This window comes from Sander vitreus, chromosome 20 (assembly GCF_031162955.1).
Source record: "Sander vitreus isolate 19-12246 chromosome 20, sanVit1, whole genome shotgun sequence".
Lineage (NCBI taxonomy): Eukaryota > Metazoa > Chordata > Actinopteri > Perciformes > Percidae > Sander > Sander vitreus.
Window position 1 is genome coordinate 8,529,591 of NC_135874.1, and position 14,220 is coordinate 8,543,810.

Below are 14,220 nucleotides of genomic sequence, written 5' to 3' on the forward strand. Positions count from 1 at the left end.
ATGTATGTTTTTTTTTTACATGTACTTGTACTGTATTCACTCCCAGTCTGACCTATGAATACTATAAACTTCTTTTAGATTTCAGTACAGTCTTGTGATTGAGAGCAGTGGAAACCCCCCAATATCTAGCCTTTAGCTACTGTGAAACGTCATTACAAAAAGCAGAGGCTTTAGCAAGCTTTCCTTGAATGAGTCGCATGGTTCATTCATCTCAGGTCGGTCTTGACTGTCATAACTGTAATGCAGCATGCTTTATGAGGCAGAAAAGCACTGTGACACATCTGCACCGCATGTGGGAAAGCTTTAAAAGTGCACATTCTCTGATGCTCGTCTCAGTCACGCTTTACTTTATAGGTCCCATGATTTCTTGGTAATTTCCTCTGACATTTTATTGAAACAACAGTTTTTTTTTACGTTGTGAGACAGTACAAATACAGTTGTAACTAAAATTGGAAATTATATTATGTTGTGTTGAGTGTGCTGTTGTTGGTAACACTTTACTTTATAAGCATTATGAATACTTAATAAATGGTTTAAACCACAATGTAGTTGTATAAAGGACATCCTATGAAGACATATTTTACATTATTCCAACTATATTGTCCTTCATTACCTGTTTATACACCAGCCTCCACTTATGGGTGCCTACAGGAGGATTTACAGTTGTTGACATATACATTAATAAACACTTATTACATATGTTATAAACCATTTATTTAATGTTATATGTTGCTTATACGTGCTTGGGAGGGGGGGGCTTAAAGTGAAGTGTTTCCAGAGGAATTTTCTTGAACTGCTACTTATGGATAATTCCATTTAAAACAAACACTAAACAATCAAACTACACATATCTCATACTAAAATATATTCATGTGTTATTGGAAATCTGATTCTCCACAATGGTTGAAATGTATGCACGTCTATAATTTACAACTACAAAGAAAGACACATTTTACACTTATGTATGTTGCTGATCTGCTGTTTACTGACAAAAACACCAGCAAATAATTGGAATTAATCACTATTTATTTTTTCATTCATTAGCCTACATAACATGTACAGGAACTCAAACTGTGTTACTCTTTTTCAGGCAGTCAGAAAGGTGGAAAATGAACGAATGAATTTAATTTTTTAAATATTTTTATTTAGTCCACCTTTGTCCTGTAAGGGCCTCATGCACTACAGAGAGGGTAAAACTAGTAGCACGCAACACTGACAGTTTATAATGGGAATAGCTAGCTTTGTTTGAGGTTGAAAGTGAAACTCTGATAGTATTCAGAAACCTTGCTTAGTTAGTACACTGAGGCAACACTCACTCTTTCTCACTTCACACACACATACAGTGGTGTGAAAAAGTGTTTGCCCCCTTCCTCATTTCCTGTTCCTTTGCATGTTTGTCACACTTAAGTGTTTCGGAACATCAAACCAATTTAAACAAATAGTCAAGGACAACACAAGTAAACACAAAATGCAATTTGTAAATGAAGGTGTTAATTATTAAAGGTGAAAAAAATCCAAACCATCATGGCCCTGTGTGAAAAAGTGATTGCCCCCCTAAACCTAATAACTGGTTGGGCCACCCTTAGCAGCAACAACTGCAACCAAGCGTTTGCGATAACGTGCAATGAGGCTTTTACAGCGCCCTGGAGGAATTTTTGGCCCACTCATCTTTGCAGAATTGTCCTAATTCAGTTACATTAGAGGGTTTTCGAGCATGAACGGCCTTTTTTAAGGTCATACCACAACATCTCAATAGGATTCAGGTCAGGACTTTGGCTAGGCCACTCCAAAGTCTTCATTTAGTTTTTTCTTCAGCCATTCGGTGGTGGACTTGCTGGTGTGTTTAGGATCATTGTCCTGCTGCAGAACCCAAGTTCGTTTCAGCTTGAGTACACGAACAGATGGTCGGACATTCTCCTTCAGGATCTCTTGCAGACAGCAGAATTCATAGTTCCTTTTATCACGGCAAGTCTTCCAGGTCCTGAAGCAGCAAAACAGCCCCAGACCATCACACTACCACCACCATATTTTACAGTTGGTATAATGTTCTTTTTATGAAATGCAGTGTTCCTTCTACGCCAGATATACTTGGACACACACCTTCCAAAGAGTTCCACTTTTGTCTCATCGGTCCACAGAATGTTGTCCCAAAAGTCTTGGGGATCATCAAGATGTGTTCTGGAGAAATTGAGACAAGCTTTGATGTTCTTTTTGCTCAGCAGTGGTTTTCTCCTTGAACTCTGCCATGCAGGCCATTTTTTGCCCAGTCTTTTCCTGATGGTGGAGGCATGAACGCTGACCTTAACTGAGGCAAGTGAGGCCTGCAGTTCTTGGACGTTGTTGTGGGGTCTTTGTGACCTCTTGATGAGTCGTCGCTGCGCTCTTGGGGTAATTTTGGGCGGCCGGCCACTCCTGGGAAGGTTCACCACTGTTCCATGTCTTCGCCATTTGTGGATAATGGCTCTCACTGTGGTTCGCTGATTCCCAAAGCTTTGGAAATGGCTTTATAACCCTTTCCAGACTGATAGATCTCAATTACTTTCTTTCTCAATTGTTCCTGAATTTCTTTGGGTCTCGGCATGATGTGTAGCTTTTAAGGATCTTCTGGTGGACCTTACTGTGTCAAGCAGCTCCTATTTAAGTGATGCCTTGATTGTGAACAGGTGTGGCAATAATCAGGCCTGGGTGTGGCTAGAGAAATTGAACTCAGGTGTGGACAACCACAGTTATAGTATGTTTTAACAAGGGGGGCAATCACTTTTTTCACACAGGGCCATGATGGTTTGGATTTTTTTTTCTCCTTTAATAATAAACACCTTCATTTACAAATTGCATTTTGTGTTTACTTGTGTTGTCCTTGACTTTTGTTTAAATTGGTTTGATGTTCAAACACTTAAGTGTGACAAACATGCAAAGGAACAGGAAATGAGGAAGGGGGCAAACACTTTTTCACACCACTGTATCCAAAACATAATGACTGACAGTAGGAAGAATGGCTTCACCCTGCTGCACAGTTTCAATCTTACATCACTTTTAGAAAATGTAACTGTCAGACTGGAACGGTAGCTTCGCTTGTGCACACGCTGGCGTTAAAGTTGCAAACCATGTCATCATTTAAGTCATAAAAGTCAAAATATGAACTTCCATTTTTCCCACATTTGGTCACTTCTAATTTCACTGTGGAAACATCTTTGTCCCGGTTTGTGCAGCACCGCACCCAGGAAACAGTGTTGTTGCCTGGATACCAAACAGATGTCAATATATATATATATGGCGTCACACAGTCGCCTACATGTGCACTCTTTATTGTTTTTAAATAAGTCACACACACACACACACACACACACACACACACACACACACACACACACACACACACACACACACACACACACACACCTTGGACTGACTGTGGTATTGTGATGGAGACTGCCAAATGAAACCATCTGTTGCAGGCAAAATTAGACACACAGGACTTACAGACAATACAGCTGTCATCACCAGGAAGCGTTAACCTCAGGAATGAAGAGTCAACAGCTTCAGTAGGTTCTACTTAGTTTTAATACTGAATGTGGAAAGATTTTCTCTTCTTTGTTTGTCAATTTTGGATGTGTTTCTGGTCATTGTCGGTGCAAGCTTTACTAGCAAACTGGCTGGATTGTTTGAGTTTGTAATTTAACATAGGAAAAAGCAATGGTTACTTAGTAATGAATGCTAACGAAAGATTGTTGGGGTTTTTTTTGTTGGTAAAGATGACAAGGTGTTCAAACTGTCAAGACATCTTTGTGGACATAAAACGTCAACTCAGTTACCAGGCTGAGACCCTGCAAATGCTTCCAAGAAATTAAAATGTATATTTACGCTACATGTGATTTTAGTCTTTCCTGACCTAGTCAATCTAAGCATCGTAGTCCCAGAAAAGCAGCAAACTGAAATATCTTTATAAATATAGGATGGAGTACAATGTTTTGTAACAAATTTTGTAGAAACATTTATGTCCCCCACAGGATAAACTGTAATAACCTTGGTGATGCTTTCACTTTTTGTTCAGCGCCATCATCAGATCAAAACTCTACTATGTACGTATAATAGTGTGGTTTAGGCCTAAATAATCCACTTAAATTCCCATCAGCCTCAGCTGTACTTTGTTTAGTGCTAATTAGCAAATGTTAGCATGCTAAAATGCTAAACTAAGATGGTGGCCATGGTAAACACTACCTGCCAAACATTAGTATAATAATATTGTCACTGTGAGCATGTTAGCATGCTCAGTACAACCTTACAGAGCTGCTAGCGTGGCAGGTTCTAAAATTGCATCCCTGGCTCCTCCCCTTGCCTCCCTTCCTCGCGTCTTAGTCTGTCCCACCGAGGAAGCATGGGAGAGGAGCGAGGAATCATGGGAGGAGAGAGAAGTGAGGAAATGTGTTTTTTCTCTGAAGTGTCACATGTATTCATCAGCTGTAAGGGGCGGAGCTAGCAACGGCTTTCAGCTCCACGGCTTCCGGGAAGGCTGCTCTCGTACATCCTCGCTCATCGCTCCTTGGAGATCCCTCCTCGATGCTCGATCCCTCCTCGATGCTCGATCCTCGCTCCTCGGGATGGAATAAGAGCTTTGAGAGGGCCTTCACGAAGAAGGGCCAGAACAACTTCTGGTTCAGCCGAGGAGCGAGGATCTATCAAACAGGGGAAGTGAGATCCAGCCTCAAAGTCTCCTCTTTGGTTAAACTGCTCCTAAATCATGTCCACGTCAAGCTACATCACAAGTAGACATTAGGGGCTAAAGCTAAAATGTTGAAAAACACTGTCCTAGCAACATGTTGTAGCTTCTCAGGAGGACCATTGAAATTAACCTTCTATAAACTAAATTCAGCAAATAAAGTGATTCTGCATTGGTGTCTGATATGGAAATATATGCTCTTTATGTAATAACTTTCATAACTGCTTTTCCAATAAGGGGATATCAATTCCTCCCTGTGTCTTTCTTTTCCTTTGGACGATTTCCTCTTCATTGAGGGGAGGGAGACTTTGTCTCACATCATAAAACAATATTTCCACCATCTACCGTTATTCCCTAAATAGAAACTTGTATACTGGAGCTATGAACGTTCCACGGTCTCAACCCATCTACCAGATGTCCGAAAGCTTCAGCGAAGTGATCAAAGCAGCCATATTGGAAGACAAGGGAGTGTAGGGGTCCACTTTAATAGAACCAGGACAAGTCTCTCTGGGGATCTCTTTGTCACTTTCCTTGGTAGGCCAGTCTCGCAAACATGAAGCAGCAACTCAAATGGTTTACTTTCAAGTTTGGCTATATATAGTGCTGAAGAACATTTATGGGCTCAATTTTCAGAGTTAAGGTGCTACCTTAAAGCCCCTTTCAAACATTAAATATATCTCCATATCCTTTAATATTCATGACTAAATATGCAACAATTAAAGTTTTGGGGGCAAAAACATTCTGAGGTATTATTTATCAGTTATGTCGCCTTCATGTCATATGGTATGGATGTAGAAATAGAAAAGATTCCATGTTGACGACTTCATCAAAAAGGTTACATGATTACAGAGTTGGTTGTGTAAGGATTAAAATATATCCATTAAATTTGGCTTTATTTGATACATTAATGTATCATACATTGACCAACGGTCTTTGGCTGATGTGAGGCATCCATATTTGTTTTGTTTTCAGACACCTCCGTATTATCGTAATTGCGACTTGGATGTTGACATGCGCTATTTACAAGTCAGAAACTCATAAATACAATAACTCTGATATGGCATGAACACCTCATTCCACACAAAAAAATGATCATGATGATCACATTTGACTGACAGTAGCTTGACAACATGAGCAAACAACACACCAACTGTTGTCAAATTTTGATTCAAATAGTGCTAAATCCTGATTGGTGCACAGACATTCGTGACATCACCACTTTTTCGAGTGAGTCCTGCCCACTTTAAACCAGTTAAAGGCAGTTCAGACTTGTCTCAGTGGAAATAAACAAAACTGATCGCAATTTGGCAGAAAATATTGTGTTTATGTAGGATCCCATCTCTCACAGTAGGAAGATGATTGAGAAAAAAGGGTTTTCCTTCAACTGTGCAACTTTTGCTATAACATACACAACACCCAGTTCTTAGAGGTCATGTGCCAGTCTGACTCTGAGGCTGTAAAGCAGCTGTACAGAGTTCTCTGTACTCTGGATCTCACCCATGTTAGCTTAACTTCAACCCCAGTCAGGTGGGTCAGTCACTGCCAGGGAATTACTGCTTTGTTTCATTCAGTTAATCAGGCTGAATGAATTATTTAGGTGCCTCCTGCTAATTAAATTACACATTTAGGAATGCTTATTTGGGACTAGCTAATCATAAGAAGTTTACAATGCAGTTATGATTATGATTTTTTTTCCAATGCCATCGCTGCAGCCAAGAGTCTAATTTAGCAAAACATCTGATGGGAGCTGCCCACTTAATAACATAAGTCACACATCCCGTCCCGTCACAAGCCTGGTTTTTGCATAAGGACTCAGTCTGGTTTAACAGTGCTGTTACATCAGATCCTGCGTATTAATAAAAGGCATCAGGGGCTTTATAAGCACTGTCCTTCTCATCACAGAGACAATGCCATCTGTATCTACATCCTTCCACTGTCCCTGGTGTTTTTTTTTCCAAACCTACAGATACTGTCACACCTCAAAAAACACCAGCACACTCCTTTTTTTACATGTCTTATGTGGCAGTTATCTGAATCTATAGAGTCGATGAGAAGCAGATGCGAGAGTTTAATCAAAGAACAGCCTCTCCCTGCTTCTGCTCATAACATCCTCCCTGTGGCCTCGATGACTCGGGTCTGCCTGAACACAGTCATATGGACCTGGACTTAAAATTTGAGGAAGATAATGTTGCAAAAACGCTGAACCCCAGAACCTCCTTGCTACCCCGACAGCCCAAACTAAAAATCTAAAATTTACCCCACATAAACAATCACTCAGCAAAGGTGGGCCATCTGCTGTTTCACATTGACAAAGGCAGCAGCAAAGAGACATGAAACCATGGCAAGCTGCCACTGTCCGGGCCTGAAGCCAAGACCTTCCCTCCCTGTTGTCTCATACGCTCTGAATCCTGTATCCCCTTCTCCCACTGGTCCCTCAGGGCCTTCCCAGCCCACGATGAAGGGATTTTTATCATGCTTTTGGTAAAGTAAGCTCTTTTTTTTGCACAGATATCGGTAACTCAAAGAGAGCAGCAGCCTGTCCAGGTTATCTCACACTTACAGTTATCTGTGTCTGAGCTGTGGTACTACATGGCAGGGGTAATTGGGGACCGGTGAAAGTAAGGATAAGCTTTGTTTTGGCTCACTCTGGTTGAAGCAGCCTAAACATATCATAGATTAGTTATCAAGGTATACAAAGACGGCCCCTTTGATTGCAAATCCAAGAGCAGCTGCAGGGCTTTCTGCTGTCATTTATCTGGTCTGTTGAAGTGGATCTGGTCAGGAAAAACAGAAAAGATAACGATTATAAAAACAAAGATATAGTTAGATAGTCAAAGGATGCTTTTGAAGCTCCTACTGAACTTCGATTTTTGCCAGGAACATCTTTGCTTGAATTAAATCATGTTATGCAATGTCCTCTTTGCTGTATTTGAGGCAAAGCACTAAAGTTAGACGCGCTGCCAAGTCTCACCTCTGAAAATGTGCTTTACTGATCAGTTACATAATGTTCAGCCACACCCTTCAGACAGGCAGGAAGCAGCTGTTAAACCAATCACATGAAACGGCAGGTTCCTCATCATCACGTCTGTCCTAAGTCTTTTCCCTCTTTTGTCACCTCTTCCTGTTTTTCTGCTCTTTACTGCAGTTTTCCACTGTGCATATATACTGTAATTCAGTATATATACCTACAGGATCTACAGGAGGGTTAGTGAGTGTAAGGGTCAGAGGTGAATGATGGAAAGAATAAAGAGTTTCATTTGGAAAAATGTAGCAGAAAGTTGGCAGTCCATTCATCCTTTAGTATTTTGTGTAATTATGTTAGGCCATTTTGAAAGCTGAGAGGGTGCTTAAGCATGGGAGAGACAGCACAGAAAGTTCTGGTGGGATTCAATCCAAGGTTTGTAGGTGTGGCGGCTGCACTCAGATCCAACATACTAATATGAAATGTTCATTGAAAAAGAAAAGGGTTGAGCAACTGGAGAAAATACGTCAGAGAAAAGTAAAATGTTTTTGACACTTTTGGCTCTCATCATAGACTGTAGGGTCAGAAGTCCATTTATGTCTTACTGTAGTAGACTTACTGTAGTAGACTTCGGTATCATCCCAAACCAGATTCTTATTAAGTGGGTTAACATACAGTTATGTCTTTATAATACACATCAAAGATAATTAGGATATATACAAATAGGCGATTGATAATTATACAGTTGCACTGCCAAAGATCTATTTCATGTTTGGCATACTCACACTTGGCCCAGTTAAACCGTGCCCAAGCACGTTTGACACCAAAGTCCTGTTCATTTGACTAGTGTACGCTAAAATGTGCCCTGGCCCGCTTGAAAGAGGTGGGACTTGGGCACGGTATGCATCAGTGTGATCGCTAACACGGTCTTACCTTAGAGATTAACGGGAATCGTAGTCAGCGCATCCCGCAATGTAATGGCGTAAGAGTGCTCTGGCCCTGAATGTTTTATTGCAGTGTGAGTGCATGCCAGCAGGGGCGTGGGGACAATTGTGCTCGGGCACGGTTCAAGGCAACCGGGCTAGTCTAGTACGCCCTTAATAAAATTATGATGAAAGCTACCTGCAGCAGAGCTACTGTAGCTGGCGAACATATAGTTGACCATTTAGCAGCTAAAAAGCCATTTATTTAAGTTGATGGAGACCAAAATAGAGCTAAAAGGAGAGTGAATATTGGATTTACACTCGCCAGGTGGAAACAGACATCACTCCAAATTAAGTTAATGTTGTTGGATGTGGAAATAGGCAGCTCTTTGCCAACAAGTTCACCATATCAACTTTATATTGTGATTATATGTCAATGTTGTGTTTACAGCTTGATAAGGACTAAGCAGGATTATTCAAGTAGCCAACACATGAATCTGTGCACCAACTTGATAGAAATATGATGTGATTGCAATAAACAGTTTGACCCTTGATCCACAAAACACCATTGAGTGAAAAAGTAGTCCACTGAGTAATCCTGACGTTTGCATGATTGAATGTCTGTGAATGCAGCAGCTGTCACGAGTAACTCCACCTAATTCTTATCTTTAATTGAGCTCAGATATAAAAACAATGACCTAATCAGCGTGCCTGAAGCCACTGTGTGCACACACATGCTAAACGGTTGCACAAGAGGGACAAGAAGGCAAACATTTAGCTGCTGTGTTGAATTTCTGGTTCTCTTGGTAGCTTTAAAACATACTGGACATTTGGATATTTTCAGTTTATGTCTTACATAAATACAGTCTACAATGCATCGAAGGACACGCCCGCTGTCGTCACAGCAGCTTCACTCATTGTCAAGTACCCGGTAAATGGGCAAAGCCTCTCTGTGTAATATACAATGGACCCAGTGTGTAGGCTGCCAGACTGAGATGGAAAACAAGTGAGGAGGGGTGCTGAGCTAAATGTGCTGCAAGCGTATGCGTAGTTTGTAGTCACTTGTGGAGGAGGATGAGAGATGACAGGAATGTCAATGAGAGGAGATGATAGGTAGGGAGACAACAATAGTAGAGAGGACAAGGGCTGACTCTTCTCTTGACATGTTCTTTAAGCTGAATCAGCATACACTGTATATCGTTGGTATTTAAACAGAGATTGACAGTGCGTCTCCTAGCAGGGCCAGCCCTCAAATTCAGTCAAATGTTGCATCCCCAAAACCAACTGCCAAAAACATGTCCATCTTAATTTTTTTCAACTTTTCACAACAAATGCCTAAAGTTCAACACAACTCTCTGTGGTTCTCTGTGATCATTTTCCTCCTAAAGGGTAAGTACAATATATTTTCATTCTTTACAGCAAGTAGGCTTTTAGATAAGTAATATTTTAACACAGTAACAGTAATAATAAAAACATGAATTTCACTAAAACACGTATATATAGTAAATGTCTGACACTGATATTATAAAATAAAATAAATACAAAAAATATTTCAGTATGCTACAAAAACACTGTTTGGGAATCGCCCACCCAGAGACTCGAAGCTTAGACACTGTTTCCACAGTATATGTCCAAAAATGGTTTTATCCTTGTTTGAAACATTGAAAATTATGAACAATAGTTCTCAAATGTCAGTTCCGTTCCTGGTGTTTTGCCTGTATTTTTAGAAGTCAGCTGTTTTATGCTTGCGCTTTATGCCAGTCTGAGTGCAAATACACTGGACAGCAGATGGATTAGAAACCAGAGCAAATCTTAACAGGATCTCAATTCAGCACACTTTAGTCTGCAAAGACCCCAGCTGTTGCTCTGATATTATTTCACAGACTTCTTCAGTGGTCACAGAGCGTTCCCACATAGTGAAAGCCCACCACAGGGACCCTCCAGAGCCTATCACTTGGGAAAACATTTTCTCTGCATTCACTTTTATTTGCCTGGCGAGGGAATCGAGGCCTGTTTGTGTTTTGGGGGAGGCGGTTGCCAAGGAGACCCGGGTTTCTCAGACGAGCAGCATTCCAAGTTATTTCGAACATCTCTCACTTTTTGTAAGATTTGGAGAGCCTCTTTACATCTTCAAGCGGAAATTACTACATTATATTCTCAGTGGTGGAGGAAGTGTAAGACAGAAATGTATTCTACTCCAGATGCAAACATGTCTGAAGATAACTTATTATAGGTATAACATGTTATTAGTGCTTGATTATTCACTGGTCTGTGGTTTCACGGGCTTGGTGGCATTGCCAAGAAATGTGGCTCAAAAATCCCCCTGCCACAATAAGCTTTTTTTGATTTGGTCCAAGTAAAAAAATTATCTAGGAAATCCACAAGCCTTTTAATGGTTCCCTCTAACAGGAAAGAAAGTTGTTTTCCCTAAAAAAAAAAAAATTAAACTTCTCAATGTTTGGAAAACTGTCTTCCAAAAACTGTTACTAGAGAAACAAGTAATGTTTCTCTAGTAATGTTAAAGTGAAAACATACCGTTACTGTTTGAATATATGAAATCATATGTTAGCTAGCTGAGCAGCCAAACAGGATTATTTTTGAACTTCAGAGCTGATACTACATTATTCCTTATCATACTTCATAGTTCATACTTTTAAAGGCTCTCGATGTAAAAAAAGTTTGTGGGAAACAAAAAAGAACCCTGAGACGGCGTTTCCAACCAACTCATAGAGCTAATGTTAGCTTAATTCGCTATTTAGCCAAATGACAAGCCTGTTGTTGCTACCTCTAGCAAGACCCATTGTTTCAAAAATTACTAAGAATTTCAAGTGGAAAATCTGCCACCATTATCATTGTAAACTGTACATGTGCCGTGCAAGAACTAGTTTTAATAAGCTGTTTTACTGTGTGTTGTAACAGGGACAGAACCTACAATTTACAAGGCAGACAATGGAAACCTTGGACACCAATTCCTCCAGTGCAGCAGCTTAAAAAGAAAACAGTGGTTCAAAAAAGATATAAAGAGCTCCCAGATGTAAATGTGTATGAATATGTCATCAATGAAAAAAGGCACACATGCACAGTCAAACTTTCCTGGACAATAAAGACCCCAAAACACCCTCCACGATGGATCCAATTTGCAGGTTAGGCTTTGTCAGAATCCATTTACATCTACACCCACATCAAAACACATCTCGGTGTCTGGTGCTCCGTTCAATGCAACATCCAAACCCCTCGCTGAGATACAGCGCACACAGGGGCCCTGCCCAGCTGCCAGAAGTGGACCACATCACAGCAACTACAAAATCTACAGCACCGATTTGGATATAGGACTATCATCCAGATGGAGCTGAATTAAATAGAGTCAGGGAAGGGAATGGTTTTCTGGAGGTGAGCCTTACTGGCCTGCGTACTGTCAGATTAAAAGCTTGAGCCTTGACGACAAAGTAAACAGACCCTAGAATTTTTAATGCAAAAGTATGATCCTTATGTGTATGTTTCAAATTTCAAAGGGTTCAATTTCTCCCTTGATTTATGGTTTAGCCAACAACTTTTAATGGGCTGACGATAATAACAACAATCGCAACCAGAAGACTACAAACTGTGGCCACCCGCCATACTTATGGAAATAAATGGAATCTGGTAGCAGCAGCAAACAAAATACACAGAGTCAAGTTTCAAGTTTCCATAAATTCTTTGAAACTGTGTGTATTTCATTAGGATTACACTTACATAAATCGTATTGTTTATGGATTCAAAATTAGATGGTGCACATGGGGACAAACAACAAATCTATATTTCTAAATAAAGTTCCCAGTTTTTTATATAATGCAACCTTTACCTTGCATTTGGGCAGTTGCACACCTCTAACTCTGGCCAGCTCTCTACAGTATTATATTTCTCAGTTGTTAAACCAACTTTATGAGTTTTCTTTGGAGATACAGACTGTGATTTGACATTCACAGTTTCTGTCTGAAGGCATTTAGTCATATATATCATGAAATCTATTTTTTTCCCCATTCACTCAATGCATTCTCCAGTTGCACAGAGGATATGTGGTGGTTTTTTCCAAATACCAGCATTCAGTCATTTTAGCCTAATAACATTCTAAATATGGCATGTGGGAAAGTGTGAGGGAGCAGATAATAAGACTGTTAGTTGAAAATGTAGATACTCTTGTAGATGTAAGCATTCTTTCAGGGTGAAATCTGATCAGATTTAAGTACCAATAATGGCTTTAATTATGGGTGTTACTGCACACACACAGCTGGTTCATTAAATTGTGAATACATCCGCACTGCTTTCATTTTGTTCACGGATTATCAGAGTCAAAACAAAACAATTAATGACCTCATGTGTTTATCTTAGATGTTGAATGCATCCATCCTACTGACTATTTTCACAGTCTCTGTGATATAAACTGTATTTCTGCCAAATTATGAGCTTAATAAAGCATAGCATTTTTTTTTTTTTTTTTTTAATCATCCTAGAAAACTATCTCAGTTATTGATCATGAAGTCAGTTTGAGTTACATTTACAGTCCGTCCCTGGTCACTGTTCCTGCTGAATCTCTTAACATGACTTATGAGGAGAAGGAGAGCACTAGCATGTAATTCCGTGCACTTTCTGAATCATTAAGTCTGGTGATTGATCTGAAGTGGGATCTATGTGGCATTTACAAGATAAAAATGTAACTATCCAAAGCTTTTTTGGTCAATGATTGCTCACAGTGTTCAGGATTTCGGTGCAGTTTTAGCTGAGATGGAAACCAACCATGAAGCTTTTAAAAGAGTCAAAAGAAAACCGCTGTGTGATGAAAATTGCCTGTTAAAAGTGGATAAGGCGAGCGGCTAGGATTGGTGGGTTTCTGCAGGAGCAATTGCCAGACCTGCTAACTTTGTGAAAGTGTACGTGGTTACTTTGATTCTCAGTTTTTTTCCATAGTAACCACCTGCCTTTAAAGAAGACTCAACTACTTAAAAGAATAGTTCTACATTTTGTCACATATTCATTCATTTTCTTGCTGAAAGTTAGATGAGAAGATTCATACCACGATGTCTGTGCATTGCATTTCTGTAATTATGATAACTAAGCCAAGAGGCATTACCTTAGCTTAGCATAAAAAGTGTCTTCCCATAAAACCACATCTTTTTTGTGTGTGTAGAGAACACTAAAGACATACCATGTTAATTTATGAGCTTTAGACAGAGCTAGGCTAGCTGTTTCCCTCTGCCTCCAGTCTTTATGCTAAGCTAAGCTAATTACCTCATGGCTCCATCTCCATAGTTAATGCACAAACATGAGTGTGGTATCAATCTTCTTATCTGATTCTCAGCAAGAAAACAAATCATTTTCTAAAAGTGTCAAACTTTTCTTTTAAAAGCAGAGATGCATTATAACAAAGATATTCCACCGTTTTGCAGACGACACACAGCGTTTACTCAAACTATAATAGCAGCCATTCAAACAGAAGCTCGATGTCCTCTTACAAATAGTGCTCAAAGGTTTTGTCACCATGGCAGAAGCATGCAAAAAGTATTCTTTGCAGAGTTTGGTCCTGAAGTTCAGCCTTTAAAGCCCAACTTGGCACCATAACAGATCGTGGTCATAGAAATTGT

At 39.9% G+C, this 14,220-nt stretch overlaps 1 long non-coding RNA gene across 1 annotated transcript; it reads left to right on the forward strand.

The window, feature by feature from the left end:
• The first annotated feature begins 9,605 nt into the window (after nucleotides 1-9,605).
• On the forward strand, nucleotides 9,606-12,896 carry LOC144534995 (uncharacterized). The gene is made up of 2 exons (XR_013503633.1): nucleotides 9,606-9,991; nucleotides 11,522-12,896. It is a non-coding gene; the product is annotated as an uncharacterized LOC144534995 (long non-coding RNA).
• Nucleotides 12,897-14,220: the final 1,324 nt, after the last annotated feature.